Here is a 17,479-nt window from a genome sequence, read left to right on the forward strand (position 1 = left end):
AGACACTAGAAAGAAAATGGTCACCCGAGAACCCGAACGAAATCTAGCTTGTGTGAATTAGAGACCCGGCGAACTCAAGCGAAAGTGGATTGGGAACACTGGAGGACAGTTCAAAAAGAACTTTGGTGCTGGAAGGATGTTTGCTGCTAATGCAAGAGGACCCGGAGGAAGCTTTGGCCAAACGCTCTCATGCATCAAGTACAGGAAAAATAATGCTGGTGATTATTGGACATGCAACCGAATTGCACACATAACTCATGGCTGTTACGCCAAGATCATGCAATCCGGTTCGGGAAACCAAAATTCGGAATGTTTCGAATGCGGTGTTATAGGACATTATAGGAAGGATTGTCCTAAACTCAAAGGTCAAAACACCAAAGGCAAGGCAATCGAGATGAACGCGAAAAAGGCCTGGAAGGATTCATCTGTGGTCCCCATTACGTTTCTTGTCAATAATCATTATGCTTATGTACGTTTCAATACTGGAGCTGACTTAAGCTTTGTTACAAAACAATTCGAACCCTTGTTAGGAGTAGAAACTAGTAAGTTAGATACAAAATACTCTATCGAGTAAGCTAATGGAAAGTTAATAGAAACTAGTGAAGTCGCACGTAACTGTAATATTCTATTAGCAAACCATAAGTTCAATATCGATCCTTTTCCCGTCTAATTAGGCAGTTTTGATATAGTCGTGGGAATGGATTGGCTGTCCAAGAATGGAGCTTAGATAATATGCTTAGAAAAGCTAGTTCGTACCAATCCAAAATGGTGAATCCCTGACTATCGCAGGTGATCAATGTAATTCCGAATTAAAACTCTCCGGTGTCATGAAAACCCGTAAAATGCTACGCAAAGGATATCCAACATTCCACATTAATGTAGTTGAGTCAAAAGCCAAAGTGCGAAAAATAGACGATATTTCCGTAGTCCAAGACTTTCCCGAAGTTTTTCCAGATGATTTGCTTGGATTACCTCCTCAACGACAGGTTGAATTCAGAATCGATCTAGTTCAAGATGCCGCTCCGATAGCTCGATCTCCGTACAAATTAGCACCATCAAAAATGCAAGAGCTATCCAATCAACTTCAGGATTTTTTGGATAAAGGATTCATCAGACCGAGTTTCTCACCTTGGGGTGCTACAGTCTTATTTGTGAAAAAGAAAGATGGCTCTTTTCGAATGTGTATCGATTACCGAGAACTGAACAAACTCACCATTATGAATCGATACCCACTACCGAGGATTGATGATTTGTTTGACCAGTTGCAAGGATCCAGCTATTACTCAAAGACTGATATGCGATCCGGATACCACCAACTACGAGTTGCAGAAGAGGATGCTCATAAAACTGCTTTCAGAACTCGATATAGCCATTTTTAATTTCTGGTCATGCCGTTTTGTCAAACGAAAGCACTTGATGTATTCATGGACCTTATGAACAGAGTTTGTAAGCAATACTTGGATAAATTCATGATAGTATTCATCGATGATATACTTATTTATTCACGAACCAAGGAAGAACATGAGCAACACTTGTAATTAATCTTAGAGTTGCTAAAGAAAGAAAAATTATATGCCAAATTCTCTAAATGTGATTTCTGGAATCGAGAAGTCCATTTCCAGGGCATGTAATAATGAAAATGACATCCATGTTGATCCCACAAAAATTGAAGTAATTAAGAATTGGGAGACCCCAAGGTCACCCACTGAAGTGAGACATTTTTTGGGATTGGCTGGTTATTACCGTAGATTATCGAAAAATTTTCTTCTATAGCTCAACCTTTAACCAAGTTAACCCAGAAATACAAGAAATACGATTGGACTGAGAAGTAGGAAGAAACTTTCCAACTACTTAAGCAAAAGTTGTGTAGTGCACCAATCGTGTCACTTCCATAAGAAATGGATGAATTTGTAGTCTCTTGTGATGTTTCACGATTAGGACTTGGATGCGTGCTTATGCAACGAGATAAAGTGATAGCCTATGCATCACGAAAACTCAAGGTGCATGAAACGAATTAAACGACCCATAATCTAGAACTAGGAGTTGTGGTATCTGCCCTTAAAATATAGAGACATTAACTCTCTAGCACTAAGTGCACGATCTTCATAGACCATAAAAGTCTCCAGCACATATTTGATCAAAAAGATCTTAATATGAGACAACGAAGGTGGGTAGAACTACTCAACGACTACGACTGCGAAATTCGCTACCACTCCATTAAAGAAAATGTTGTAGTTGATTCCTTGAGTAGAAAAGAAAGAGAAAAACCACTTCGTATCCGTGAATTAGGATTGAAAATTCAGACAAGTCTTACCACTCGAATCCGCGATGCACAAAGAGAAGCTTTGAAACCTTGGAACATAAAAACTGAGAGATTGCGAGGTCTTGAGTGTGAATTCATACCAAAATCTGATGGTACACTATACTTGATCGACCGAGTTTGGGTACCACGATCTGGGAATTTGCGAAACTTAGTAATGGATGAAGCAAATAAATCCGATTACTCAATTCACCCAGGATCAACCAAAATGTACAAGGATCTATAAGAATTCTATTGGTGGCCAAATATGAAAGGAGATATAGCGGTTTATGTCTGTAAGTGTCTAACATGTTATAAAGTGAAGGCTGAACACCATAAGACACATGGACTGTCACAACAGCCTGAGATTCCGCAATTGAAATGGGAAAATATTACCATGGATTTTGTGACCAAACTACCAACTACCCCAGTAATCACGATTCTGTTTGGATTATTGTGGATCGGTTAACAAAATTCGCTCATTTTATTCCCATCAGTGAGAAGGATAGCATAGAGAAATTAGCTCGACCTTATCTAAAAGAGATTGTAGCTAAACATGGTGTACCTGTTTCAATTATCTCTGACCGAGACGATCGTTTCGTTTCTCAATTTTGGCAATCCCTACACGAATCCTTAGGCACACGATTGGACATGAGCACCGCATATCACCCCCAAACCAATGGTTAAAGCGAAAGAACCATTCAAACGTTGGAAGATATGTTGCGAGCCTGTGTTCTTGATTTCGGCAAAAGTTGGGATACCCATTTACCGTTAGCTGAATTTTCCTAGAATAATAGCTACCACTCCAGTTTTAAGGCTGCACCGTTTGAAGCTTTATACGAGAGGAATGTCGGATTCCCTCTTTGTTGGGCTGATATTGGAGAAAAACAACTGACAGGACAAGATATTGTTCAGGAGACCACCAATAGGGTCTTCCAGATTAAAGACAGGTTGAAGGCTGCAGCAGACCGACAAAAGAGTTATGTTGACAATCGCAGAAGACCATTGGAATTACAAGTAGGTGATCAAGTACTGTTAAAAGTCTCACCCTGGAAAGGAGTGATCAGATTCGTAAGAAGAGGAAAATTGAGTCCTCGATACGTTGGACCTCTCAAAATCACCAATCGAATTGGTCTGGTAGCATATCGACTCGAACAACCTTTAGAACTGAACGGAATACACTGTGTTCCATGTGTCAAATCCAAAGAAATGTTTATCCGATGAATCACTGATCGTTCCTATTAAGGATATTCGAGTTGGCGATAAGCTTCGATTCGTTGAAGAGTCTGTAGAAGTCATGGACTGGAAAATACAAAATCTTAGACGAAATTGAATCAAGCTAGTCAAAGTTCGTTGGAATTCAAGGTTAGGTCTTGAGTTCACCTGGGAACGACAAGACCATATGAAACGAAAATATCCTTATCTATTTCTTAGAGAGTCTGAAGCCAGTGACACTTCCTAAATTTCAGGACAAAATTACTTAAAGGAAGGGAGAATGTAACACTTGGCAAAAATTATAGTTAATATAATCATGATTAACAATATAATATCATTTTATTAATAAAATCTTCCTTTATTAATATTCTATATCTTGCAAAGTCAACAAAAAAGTCCATATTTTGACATGTAACGAGCTTAACGTGAAATAACCTCGGGCGGCGGGCCAGAAAGTAAATACATCATTATTATGATTAAATGGCCCCAAAAATTTAAAATATATATTAAAACATCAGATACAGTATATAAACATAATTTAGGAAGGCTCAAATCGCGAAAACTGGGAAATAAGTAAGTAAATGCCAGTACACGACCTGACACAAACTATTTTCAAGAAAATAGTTTTTATAGTCCATGCTGTCAGGAATTTGATTTCGTTCAAGTTATGACAAAAATTATTAAAAACAAGATTCGATTGATTATCTAAAACTAGCAATCCGTTAAACCGATTAAACAAGATTAGTTGTGATACAACCAACCCTTCATCTCCCCCCCTGGCCGGAGCCCATGCCACATCACCACCCCCACATTTCCTTCCTCCAATGGCCTTCCACCAAATCACCCCTCCGATCATTACCAACTTCTAGAAGATGTGTGTTGTACCCAAGAGAAGTTAACCACCTTGCACCCTATTATCCAATTCACCACTCTACTCCTCTCCTTCACTCTCTATATCTCACGGCACACACACACACACTCGTCACAAACACAAATTCAAACTCTAAATCATAAAACACATACACATAATCAAGTCATCAAGAACCATGAAGGTTATCGTCTAGGAGGAAGATTAGGAAGAGGATCATCACACTCATACCCATAACATTCTCATTTTCATCTTTAGATCTTCAAGAACACAAGTAAGTGATGTTTATGAGTTGATTTCTAGGGTTAAGTATGTTATATTAGGTGTTCTTGAGTTGAGATTGAGCTTGAAAGTTTGAAATTAAGGATGTTGGCGTGTGTGTATGTGAGCCTTATATATGTATATGTAAGAGGAAGGATTGAACCCACATACACATTCATACATTTATCTTGAAGTTCATACATTGATTGTTAAGACTGATTAGAGGCATTGTTAGAATACTTGATAGTTACGTATAATCATGGATGAAATTGTTGTTAGAGTTTGGTGTTATGATGAATGTTGGTTTGTAATTGATAATTATAATTTATGATATTAACATGAATCATTGAATTGTTGGTATTAAAGATGAATATAGCAAGAAGTTGTTCATAGTCGCAATTTGGGATTTTTGAATTTCTTGGATTAATTGATGATTTTGGAGGATAAATGAATCATGAAAGTGATATGAATTAATTTTATTGAATATTGAATATGGTATATGCTAGTAAATTCATAAAAGCATTAGTTAATACTTGAAGATTGTTAAAATTATTAGATTGCCAATTAAGGAAACTTTGTTAAATGAAAAATTGAATCTTTGATTTTGATATGAATACTTGACGTAAATGTGTTTGATATATAATACATTGGATACTTGAATTAAGATAGGAAACATTGTTAAAGTATAGATTGGTTTAGCATATTGATCAAATTGTAAATTACTTACTAGAAATAGAAACTTTGTTGCTTAATTAATTGAAAGATCAAAACTTAAATAGAAAATTAGGGTGCATGAAACTAAATCAAACTAGTCGAATGAAATTACCCTAGATTCATACTTAATCATGATTGAAATATTGAATTAGATATAATTATCAAAAAACTAAAAGTTACTATAATAGAAAACTTTGTTCATTAAACACTTAGTAAGTTCATGAGAATGGATAAATGCATGAGCTAATGATTTTAATGACTTGACTTGATGATTTGATGATATGGAATGACTTGATGATTATATAATGAAATGAATAAATACAAAGTTGACTAATTTGATTCTTGAAAAGGACTAACATAATTATACTCATGTTAGAATTTTCCAAATGAGAATAAAGAATATAGTTGTAAAGTATTGATTTGGCTTGTTGTGGGAATATTAATAATAAGTTGAAATCTGGATTTTTAAGTTTTATTATAATATTTATTCATATAAGAAATGATAAGCTTGATTAGTGACATTATTAATAAACTTAAGTTATGAATTAGAAGCTTGAAATTGATTTTAATGTGTTATGTGAAACTTTTTGATTAAATCTGGAATAAAGGATGAATTATGTGCTATAATGTGAATATTTAGTTCATAGGATTATTTGTGTGAACTTGCTTGATTTATTTTACTTTCCGGTAACTTTAACGGTCGAAAAATCGGCTTTTAAACGTAAAGCGACACAACGGTTAGGGAATATTTTAGAACAGCCCCATAAAGTTGTAAAATACTTATATATAACATAAGTTAATATATGAGAAGAGGACAAGATAACAAAATTGGTCCTAAACGGTTCGTGTCGCGAAAAGCGACACGAAAAATGTTAATAGTTGTTATTTTAAGAAAATATTAACAAAAATGAAAATAACATATTTTTTTAAAACAACTTCTGAAACTTAGATAACATATATGTAACAAGTATTTTTCAAGATTTAAAAGTTATATTTATACAAAAAGTTGAACGGTTCGTTTTTAAACGCGAAACCGACAAGATTCATTAAAAATAATAATTTAATATTTTCTTAAAACTTTCCAGCAACTGAAACTTTAATATTTTATTAAAATTATATATTTACTTTATTAATTAATTAATTTAGTTATTAAGACGAAAGTTAACGAAACCCGAACTAAACGAACTCGTTAACTAAATACGAACTTACTTGCATATATGCTTGTGTGGACATTAGACTAGGACTAATAACTTAATGATCTTTATAAACTAAAACTCAAACCAAGTTTTATTAACAAAACGTGTACTAATATAGGACAAACGATTTTTGGAACAAAAATCTTCAACCGTGAATTTGTTTATGGACCCCTCGTTTTTGAAATGTTTTTATTATGTTTGGAGCCGGGGGGGGGGGCACATTCTTTCTACAGATTTTGTCGAAATTTTTATAAAGCATTTTATTTTGCAAACCGTGTAAAAAGTGGGATGAGTTAACAATTGGTTAAATAACGGTAAACCGAATTAATACGGGCACAAAAATATTGGTAGATCTATCTGGGTGACGCCCCCATTTCCAATCGCGTTGTGTTAAAAATGGTAATATTTTGAGTATGGTAGGTATCGAGTTATCAAGTTTGGTAGTCATACACTTGTTGTATTCCTTGCTAGTCTAGAACCATACGATTTGTTTAAAAGATAAAATGCTTCGTTTCTATGACTAGTTAAATTATTAAAGATTTTGAAGATATAATAACCATGTCAAAAGAACGGTAGGAAAAGATTACCACCGTTGCTTATGGTAATAGATGTTAAAATAATGGTCGTTGAACCATTGTATGGTGAAATTTTATATGTACTCGTTTACCCTATTTTTCGATAAATTGATATAGTATTGTTATGATGACTTTTATGATGACTTGAATGGATATTTAGATTTCTTATTTTCATTATATTTATGTATATATATATATATATATAAATTATTTTCAATAAAGAGAACTCACCAACATTCGTGTGTACGTTTATTTTAATATGCTTTTCAGGTAAGTGATGGCTTCGATGAGACAAGGAAAATAGAACGTGGGTTGTGTGTTTGAATAATGTAGGAAACTATAAACCGCGCGGTAGCACGTTTATAACTCTGATAATGTAATGGATATTTTAATAAATAAAAGTTAAACTTTTATTATTAAATATTCTTGTTCTATTATTATTGGCTATCGGTATCTGTCACAACCCGAACTACTTAATTTAAAGTCTTCCGCTGTCTTAATTAAGATTTCCGGGTGTGACTGAATTCTCGTGATTTGGCCCTTTGGCGTGTTCTAATTGAGCAAAGCTTTCAAACATCTCGTTACATTCGGTGACATTTTTCTTAGCCTTTAGATTTCCTCCTGCAGCCGTGTAGAAATGAACTTGGGTTTCGTAGTTCAGCCCATTGTAAAATTTCTCTACGAGAGCGCATGGTGTGAGACCAATCCGTGAACAACAAGACAACAGATTCTAAAAGTGCTCCCAAGCATGACAATATGTTTCATCCGCCTTCATGTCAAAAGAGTGGATCTGATCACGAAGATCAGCTGCTTTTGCAGGTGGGAAATATTTCTTGATAAAAGCTGAGTGCAATGCATCCCAAGTGGTGAACGTGCCGGGTGGCTGAGTGTCAAGACAGAGAGCCGCCTTTCCTGCAATTGAAAAAGGAAAAAGATGTAAGAAAATAGCATCTTCAGTAGCAGCTTGTAAATTAAAAAGTTTTTAAATGTGGTAGAGCGGGGTAATGTGTGCTTGCGCATCCTCGTCTTCACGCCCATGAAATTGGTTATTTTGAACGAGAGATTTCATGACGTATGACGGAATCTACCATGAGTTAGGATTGTTGATATTGGGAATGATGATGCACGACTGGTTTCCGGTTAAGCCATCGAAGGCTTGTTCAGCAACTGTTCTATCGTCGGCCATTTGAACTTCTGGTTGACTTCTTGGACTTTTTGGTGGTGAACTATGTGGTGATGACTTTGGTGTAGAATCAGCTTTTGATGGTTGTTTCTCTACAGACGAACTAGCCTCGGTCTTCAACGAAAATCCAAGATTATCCAGTGGTGGTCCTTGCGAACGAAGACGTGGCATATACCTAAAAAACGCAACAGACCAAGTAATTAGACTAAAATTAAAAATTAAGAAAATAATAAACTAAAATTAAATTAGACTCCAACGACTCAAACGAAAATAAAACGAGTAACACGTATGTAGCAAGTAAGCCTAATCAAAGCTAAATAACGCAATCGGCCAAGAGTTCCTGGCAACGACGCCAAAAACTTGATGTGCTAAAAGTAGTCAAATAAAAACACTCCAAACTAGACACTAAGTAATACTCTTGACTCTTAAACTACTAACCGAAAAGTGTACCGGTCGACTCTAGTACAGCTAAATTAGTCCGGATATCGAACCCACGAGACCCTTTAAATTACGTAACTAGCTAGTTAGACTCGACTAAATGACATAAGTATTTATTAATATTGTTTGGGGGGGGGTTATACTAAAAACTACTAAACTAAAATTAAACCCTAATTAATTAATTAACTAATAATAAACTATAATGATTAGTTAACCCCAAATTAATTATTATATTAATAAACTCAAAACCCTAATTAATTAAAATATGGATAAAATGATAAATTACTTAGATTAATTCAGATGATGAAAGTAACTACCTAGGCTAGAATCCCCTAAGTTATGGCTATAAATTAAATAAGAAAATTAAGTTATGGAACCGGGATTGTAAGATAAACCCTTGAAAGAAAACCCGAACATGACCCTTGACCCTTCAAGAAGACACCTATGAGTTTCTAACAAGTTTTAAGACACACCAGTTTTGAATATTAAACTTCCTTACGGTTATTTAACTGATTACATTTAAGTATCTTTATGGTGAAATCCTACCATACAACACGGAAATCAAAGATAGGTAAGCGGACTAAATTGACATAATAGACTAAGCTGACAATCAAATCTAGAGGGACTCCATACGAAGAACTAAATCTTCTAATCCTGACCAACAAAGATCTATCAATAACTTATCACCTTACAACTTTCTAGGCTAGCAGCTCACATTTATTTATTTTATTAGTTTTATTGTTTCTATGATCTTATTGGAATTCAATCACAAATTAGTCAAGAACACACAGTAAATGACCTAACAAAACTCTATACTATGAGACAATCAACAAGGGTAATGTAAAACAATAAACCTAAGCAAATAAAACCAAGTAATCATATGCATCAATTTCATCAAACTCAACAATTTACTTAAAACATAAAATCCATAAAGAAAAGAAATCCCAATCAAAATCAAACCAAACAAAGCTTCATCACGACCTAGGTAGTTTATAAAGTTTGTACTAGCATCATGTAATCAAAATCAAACAAAGAAATTAAATCAGAAAACATGGTGAAATAATAAAGAACGGAAAATCAAAGGTGATAAAACCTGTAATCTTCACTCTTGAACGTATATCTCTTCACAGGATGCTCTATTGTCTTGAAAACCACTAAGAAACTCGAATAATAGCTCCCGTAAACTCCAAATTCATCTGGTGGCTGTAGGTTATTCTTTAGGTTAAGGTTAGGGGTGTTTATATGTCGGACCCAATTATCACACCTAATCACTCTCGTAACCCATACAAACGTGTCGACAAGAAGGTTACGAAATACTGCGTTTGTGAACAACCAGTAAGTATTAATGGCGGAAACACTAATACTTAAGTTATTGCTAAACGGACAGAAATAAAACACACATGAAGAGACTCAAAAGATTTCCATTTAATATTATGAAAGATGCAAATGAGAAATCAGTTAGGGTCTCTAGGTGGAATGTTTGTATTTTTGGCAGCTTTTCCATGCAAGATAAAGATACCCATCAAATCACAAGATTCGCTTGGTGTCCATTATGTCATAGGCGTGACCTAAAGTTTCCTTAAATAGGCCAGCCCTGACACCATCTTGAAACTTTAATCATTGATTCTTAACATATTTAAACATATTACAGAATATCATTAGTGTAAGATTGTAGCGTTTGTCCTTATCGAGGAGACCTGATAACCATTAAGTGTACTTGGAAATAGTTCTCCGAGTAAGCTTTACTTAAAATATTTTCGTTGGAAAATATTCATCAAGCAGACTTCAATCTTCATGATAATATCAAACTTTGCTCGATATGTATCCTACGAGCAAATTTGTTCTTCTTGGGTCCCTTCAAGATTTTTGTCTTTTAACTTATTAAACAAGTTCAAGTGTGCTTGTGACACTGTAGCTTGCTCTAGTATGAACCTTGCTTGTTAGAAGTCCTTAGAGTAATTTCTTCATTAAATTCCTTCAAGTTTTCTTCTACCACTGTTTATTAACAAACCTTGCTCGATCCATCAAATTACTTGGTTTAGCTTGGTTTAGTCAAGGGTTTGCTCTGAAACCAAATTTTGCTTGACTTGAAGAACAACCTTGCTTGATGAAGTGTAGCTTGCTCGATCTAACACTTTGAAGACTTCAAGAAGATAACCTTGCTCGTTTGGGAAAAATACCTTGCTTGACTAAGTTTAAGCTTTCTCGGATACCTAAGTTTGCTCGGATTCCATACTTAGCCATTTTCCAAAGAGGTTGAGAAGTTTCCAATCTTCCTTAGTCATTTACTTATCCCTAAAATCTCACCTAGATTAGAACAAACTCAGCTACACCAAAACACCTATTGGTTACATACATCTTTCAAAATACACATCAAATTTTCAAAAAGCAAAAATTACATTACTTAATGAAAAATTTACATAGGAAAATTCTGTCACATGGACATTACAAAATTTTTTTAACAAAATAACAAATAGATCTTTATCTTCTGACGCTCCCAACATCTCTCCTTCTATCAAATACTACATGAGAAGCCTTCACTTTGAATAAATAGATCTCCTTGTGGTGTGGATGTCGAGAAGGCAGATTTCATCTGATTATCTCCTCTAAATCCTCCACGTGAAGAAATTCCAAATATGTGTCGTGTACACTGATGCCCAAGGCCAGTCCATTAGAATTTCTTAAGATAAAATATTGGTCTTTTGGTTCAAACACTATCTTAGAAATCCTGCCATTTTTCTGGACCTCATAGTTCGGTCTGGTCATCTGCTGCCTCATCCTTATTCACTCTCTCATGTTGGCAAGAGGATTTGAGTATCTGGTTGTTTGTTTGTATGAAACCTCAATTATCATTATATCATTCTATTTCCTCTACCTTTTGGTTCTTTCAAAGTTTGAGAGTTCCGGGTTCCTCTTTTTGTTTAACAAAGGAAATCTTTTCCTAGAGTGTTGTTGCAAATATTTGGAAAGCTCATTCCTTTGTTGGCCGGCAAACCACTATGTGTCTTGGTAATCATATAGGTTCATTCTAGCCATTTCCTCTAAGTGTTCCTTCTAGAAATCCTGAAAATCATCTTTGAAAATAATGTGCCTTAAAGCACCACTGGACATTATTATTTTTATTGTTTTGTTATTGCATCAAAGTACATCTTCTTTGGTAGGTCCACATCAGTTGGTGGCCTTTGTTATCATTGCAGTGTAGATCTGGTAGTTGGTATTGGGTCACTTACAGTGGAGACCCTTGGAGTATATTTCCTTTTAGGTGCAGGTCTTCTCACACGCCCAATTTGTTCATAAAGATTTACAATTTGATCTTTTGTCATCATCACCAACTTGATAATCTCCCCTACTTTTGCCAAAGTTGTGACCATCTCCATAGTTTCCCTATCACTTCTTTTAGTGGGAGCAGATGGACCAGATCTTGGATTTTTGTATAATCTCTCCACAAGGACCACACTGAAATGAAAATAATCTTCTTTGTTCTTCTACCAACTTCTCCCAGTTTTCCTTCTCAGTATAAAAGAGTTCTTTCCATTGAGCTTTTCCTAGATTATCAAACACACATTCTGCCATGCCTTTGCTCATCATCAAGCCTTCAAGGTCTTTATCTTGTTCTTATCTTCCCAAGGCAGTAAGTTTTCTTTCACAACAGCCTCAACAGGTTCCGGTTTAACTTGAATAAGAGGAGTCTAAGTGGGCTTTGACTTGCTTTTCTTCTCTTCATTGAATTTCCCCATCTCAAACTCATAGAGGTTTAATTTTTCTTTGGAGCTAACTTTCTTTACTTTCTCCTCTCTCGTCTAGCTGTCATCAATCTTTCTAACAACTCTTTTTTCTCATCCTCCCACATCTTCTTCTACTTTTCAGCCAAGGTCATCAATCTGGATTTTCTCTTGCTAGCACTGGAACCAGAATGAATTTTCTCAGATATATTCTTGAACCTTTCTTCCACATCTTTCATGCTCGTATTTTCAACACGTTCAATAGCAACACCATGATCAATTAAAAACTTGCATTTAATACCATATTTGCTGTATATATTTTAAAGTTTGTCTTTCTGATCAGCACATCAATCAAGGAATCAATCTTAGGTTCATTTTCCATATGCTCATTTGGCTTAAAAGCCTGTAAAGGAACCGCATCAATAGGCTTTTTCTGCCTTTAGGCATAACCTCCTCTGGTATATTTTCAACTCCAAATCTTTTCCTCCTTCTGTCATATCTTAACAAATCTGCAGGCCAACTCTTCTCATCCTTCTTCATTTCATCAATAAAACTTGGATTCATCATTTCACTTGCCTTCTATACCATCTCATCTTGAATAGTTTTGGCATCATGAATGCCAGACACCAACTGGCTATCAGAATTTTCTCTTTCAGCTTCAGCAGTGGCAGTGGGAATAGTTTGTTCACGCTTAGGAGATTTGGATTCAGTTTAAGAGAATTTGGGTTGCTGGAATGGATATTAACAATAGCCACTGAGTTGTCAGCCTCCTCCGTCTCCTGCAACCTTTGTAGCCCTTCTTTCCCTTTTTGATCTATTTCCCCCTTTTCTTCATCAAGATTTTTCTTCAAATCAAACTCTTCTACCAGTACCCTTTGCTCCTCAATTTTCGTATCAGATAAAAATCTTGCAATGATATCCCTCTGTATCCACTCTCCAACAATCTGAGCATGCCTTTTAATGGCCTCCTCAGCTGCTTCATCAACAAACAAGACCACATCACTTGATTGGATCTTTTTAAGCTTTAATGGCTGCAGCTGGTCTTCATTTTCCACTACTGCTTTTCCTTTCATCCTTCTTTTCTCCTCATCAACAGTTACAGTTTTAGATGGACCTATTTCCCTCACCACAGTTGGTTCATCAGGAAATTTATTAATCTCATAAAATAATTTCTTTAGTTCATCATCCACCTCCTTTAGTTTTGAAGTCACATCATCATCAACAACTCACTCTTCAGTTTTGTCAGTTAAGGGTGTAGTGTCTCCTGAGATAATCATTTCCTAAGTAACATTATCAACCTCAACTGTTTTATCAGTTTGTGCTTCAGTCATCTCATCATCAACATGATTCTCAGCCTCATCACCATCTCTTCAACCTCCAGATCATCATTTTCATCCAAATTGTAGTCTTGAACAACCTCATCAAATACATCAGATTCATACCCCTCATAACCTCTCTCCTCCTCATAATCTTCCTCCTCTTCACTTCCATATATGTCACCAAGTGTTATAAGCACATTATCATCAGCCACATTGACAGTAGGTGAAATCTCTCCTTTTTTGGTGCAGCTGAGGTGTTCTCAACCTCAATGACCCGAGTTTGAATCCGTTGTAGAGCCTGATCCAACTGGGATTCCAATTCAACATTCTTCTTCTTTAATTCCTCATTCTCCCTCTTCAAGTCACAAATTTTAGTTAGAACATTCATATGCCTGTCAAGTAATCTCAGCCTATCTTCAGGGGAAGGGGAGTTTATTGGTGACATAGGAAATGGCTCAGGAATTTGGGTTTGGTGGGTTTCATGAGGTGGGATTTCTATTTTGTTTTCACTCGTTGAGGGTAATAGGTTTCTGGTTTGGATTGTAGGTGTATATGTGTGTATGATTTGGAAGGTAGGAATATATCGTTGGTTAGTTGTTTGGGAATGTGTTGGGGATTGGTATAGTGTATTTGGTTGGTTTATAAGGTGGCTAGGATGTGTTCAGGTATGTAAAGTTCATGTTCAGGTTGGTCTGGTATTTGGGTTTGGGTTTTGGGTTTTGGGTTTGGGTTTGGGTTGGTAATTGGGTTTGGGTTTGGGTTGGTGATTGGGGTTGGCTTGGTGATTGTGTTAGGGTTTGGTTATGGGTTTGGATTTGTGCTTGTGGTGAAGTTGGTGGGGATGGAATGTATGGGTCTTGGGTTTCGTATTGGGGTGGTGATTGGGTTTGGGGTGAGGTGGGTTGTGTAGGAACAGGGTTGTCAAAGTTTGATCACCATTAACATGTACATCTTCAATATTATCCTCCTACATAACAATTTGATCTCCATCATCATCATCTCCACAATCATTATCGTCGTCGGAATCAGTCCCATCATCATCATCCTCACTGTCATCCTCATCAGAAGTCACTCTTGGTAACTCTGGCACTTCTATAATCTCCATATTGTTGTCAATTATCCATGGGATAATGTCATATTCAACTTCAGGATTGAAGTTACTTGTAGCCCCCAACCTTGCAATTCTTCTATAGACATTTGGGTCTTGCAAAACATGTGTTATGCCCAAGGTTGGAAGATCAAGGCATAAAATATTAAAAATGATCTGTAAAAATCTGGGATAGACCAAGAATCTTCCATCCATTCTATTTCGTAGATTACTCACCGAACCTTCAAAAATTAGCCTTGAAAAGTTGAATGGCTGGCTGTAGATGATTGCAATGGTGGCATTGGCAATTTCCCTGCTTATGAGGGTCCAAGTACCCCTTCTTGGTGTGAAGCCCTATACGATGTGGTGTATCAAAAATCTATACCAAATGGGAAATATCCCCTTCTTGAACTGCCCTTCATTCACATCTACTTGATAACCCATTGTCTGTTGAAAAATCCTCAACAATCTATGGGTAGTAAAGAATATCGAATTGTCCACATTATTGTTTAACCGAAGACTGGCCCTTATAAAATTCTCTATGATTTCGACCTCATGTACAGCCACTGTGGCCTCAATTCTTAGTCCAAATTCATCATATGCTAATTTGGCAGAATTCCAAATATCCAAATGATGGTTTCTGTAATTGATAGGGCTTTCAGTGAAAGAGAAACAAAGAATAGAGCGCAACAGCCACCTAATCATCAACTCTACAGGCCTATTCTCCTCCGTGACCTGGAGGAAGGCACACATGTTATGCTTCTTCTCGAACGGATACGTCATATCTGCACAAACACAGATAAGGACAAATTCAAAGAAACAATTATTCATTAAAGTTCATAGCTTTAACATGTATTAAGTTATATTAGAAGAAGAAATGAAAGATAGTCTTTAAGAACCTGTTCTTCGACAAATTAATAACATACACAAAAAACAGAGATGTTAGTAAACATGAAATTGAAGCCCTAAACCCATGCAATGAGTGTCGGAAATCATTCAACCGAAGCTTACCGAGTCGGATTAAGTTGGATGACCAATTTAGGTTAGGATTTGAAGCAAACAATTGAGATTCTGGGTAACGAACAAGTTGACAATAATGCAAGTAAGAAAGAGTGAAAAGGGTGAAATGAAAAGTTTTCTAAGTCCCCCTTATATAGTGTACGTTGTACACATTTGATAGTGGGTTTTAAATAAATTTTGTCGTTTAGCATATGAATATTGCCAAAACCCAATTTTGAATTTACCAGCATAAAGCTTGCTCGATAAAGTGTATTTCCAAAGCTTGCTCTTCCCAGAGTTTGCTGTTTTAAAGTAATTAAAAATAAACTAAGTGGATAAGATGAAGGAAGCTTACTCGAATATACGAGATTGCTCTATAAATAAATCACAAGTTAAATGATCAAGTATATTTTATCAAATAGATAACCTTACTCAAGATCAATAAAGATCCCAAACTAGTAACTTCAAGATATTTCTAATTGTCAACCTTACTAGAATACCTTATTATTGATAACCTTACTCGATTATACTTAGAAAAGCAAAAAAGTTAACTAAGTTCTAGAACTATACAAGTAGGTATACTTCCAAAGTGAAATTTACTCGTCAATACCTTAAAAGTGCGAAGTGTGCTTAAGGAAACTTGATGTATTAAATTTAATACATAAGCTTACTCAGAGTATACAGTGTACTCGCACAGTAATGTTTGCTTGAACGACTTTTGAAATATACAAGTATGATTGGAGAATACTTGGATTATTATTATAATAATACACAAGTTTGCTCTAAGCATGAAGTTTGCTCGGTAAACAAAGTTGACTTAAAAACGCTTGTAATTTCAAAAAATATTATGGAAACTAATCCAGACTTATGAATTATGCTAGACATATACAGATTTCAACTAAAACACCCAAGTTTACTCAAAAGAAGTATTTAAAGCATATTCATACATGTATCACATATTCATCAAGTTTTCCTTAGATAACCTTCTAAACAACCAAGTTTACTCGAAAATATATAATCATCAAAGTGTACTCGATAATACATGAATAGGTTTTTTCAAATCAAGTAATCATCAAGTTTGCTCGAATGAGTTATACTTCAAATAAAAACACCTAAGTTTACTCGAAAGTTTAAAAACATCATAGTTTACTCGAAATAACATATGCAGACATATTCAAAGGTTAAAATGCAACTCTTTTTGACTTTAACTTTACATCAAACAGCTTTCTCATTAAAGTTCAAAGTTTAGGAGCAAAAGGTGCATAATGAGATCAAATTTTAGTTATATCCTTCCAAATCTTTTTCTCTTTTATGAAAAGATCTAAACATGGGATCATATTTATTAAGTCACCTTTCAATACTTCATTCTCAGCATTATTACGACACATCAGGCAGGTTAATAGCCGGCCTAGACATAGCATGAATTTCATTACTTTGGTAATATGCTTAAGGTTCAGTTAAGTGCATAATACAAAAATGGATAACACTTATTGTACTATGATGTCCCATATATCTTCTCAAAGCTTATTTGGCTTTCTCCAGATCACCCCAGTTTGACTTCAACCCCCTGATATTTGGTCAAAATATTTTTCATGACAGAACA

This window comes from Bidens hawaiensis, unplaced genomic scaffold (assembly GCF_021521415.1).
Source record: "Bidens hawaiensis isolate Kalapana, Puna unplaced genomic scaffold, B.hawaiensis_p1.1 tig00030617_1, whole genome shotgun sequence".
Classification (NCBI taxonomy): domain Eukaryota; kingdom Viridiplantae; phylum Streptophyta; class Magnoliopsida; order Asterales; family Asteraceae; genus Bidens; species Bidens hawaiensis.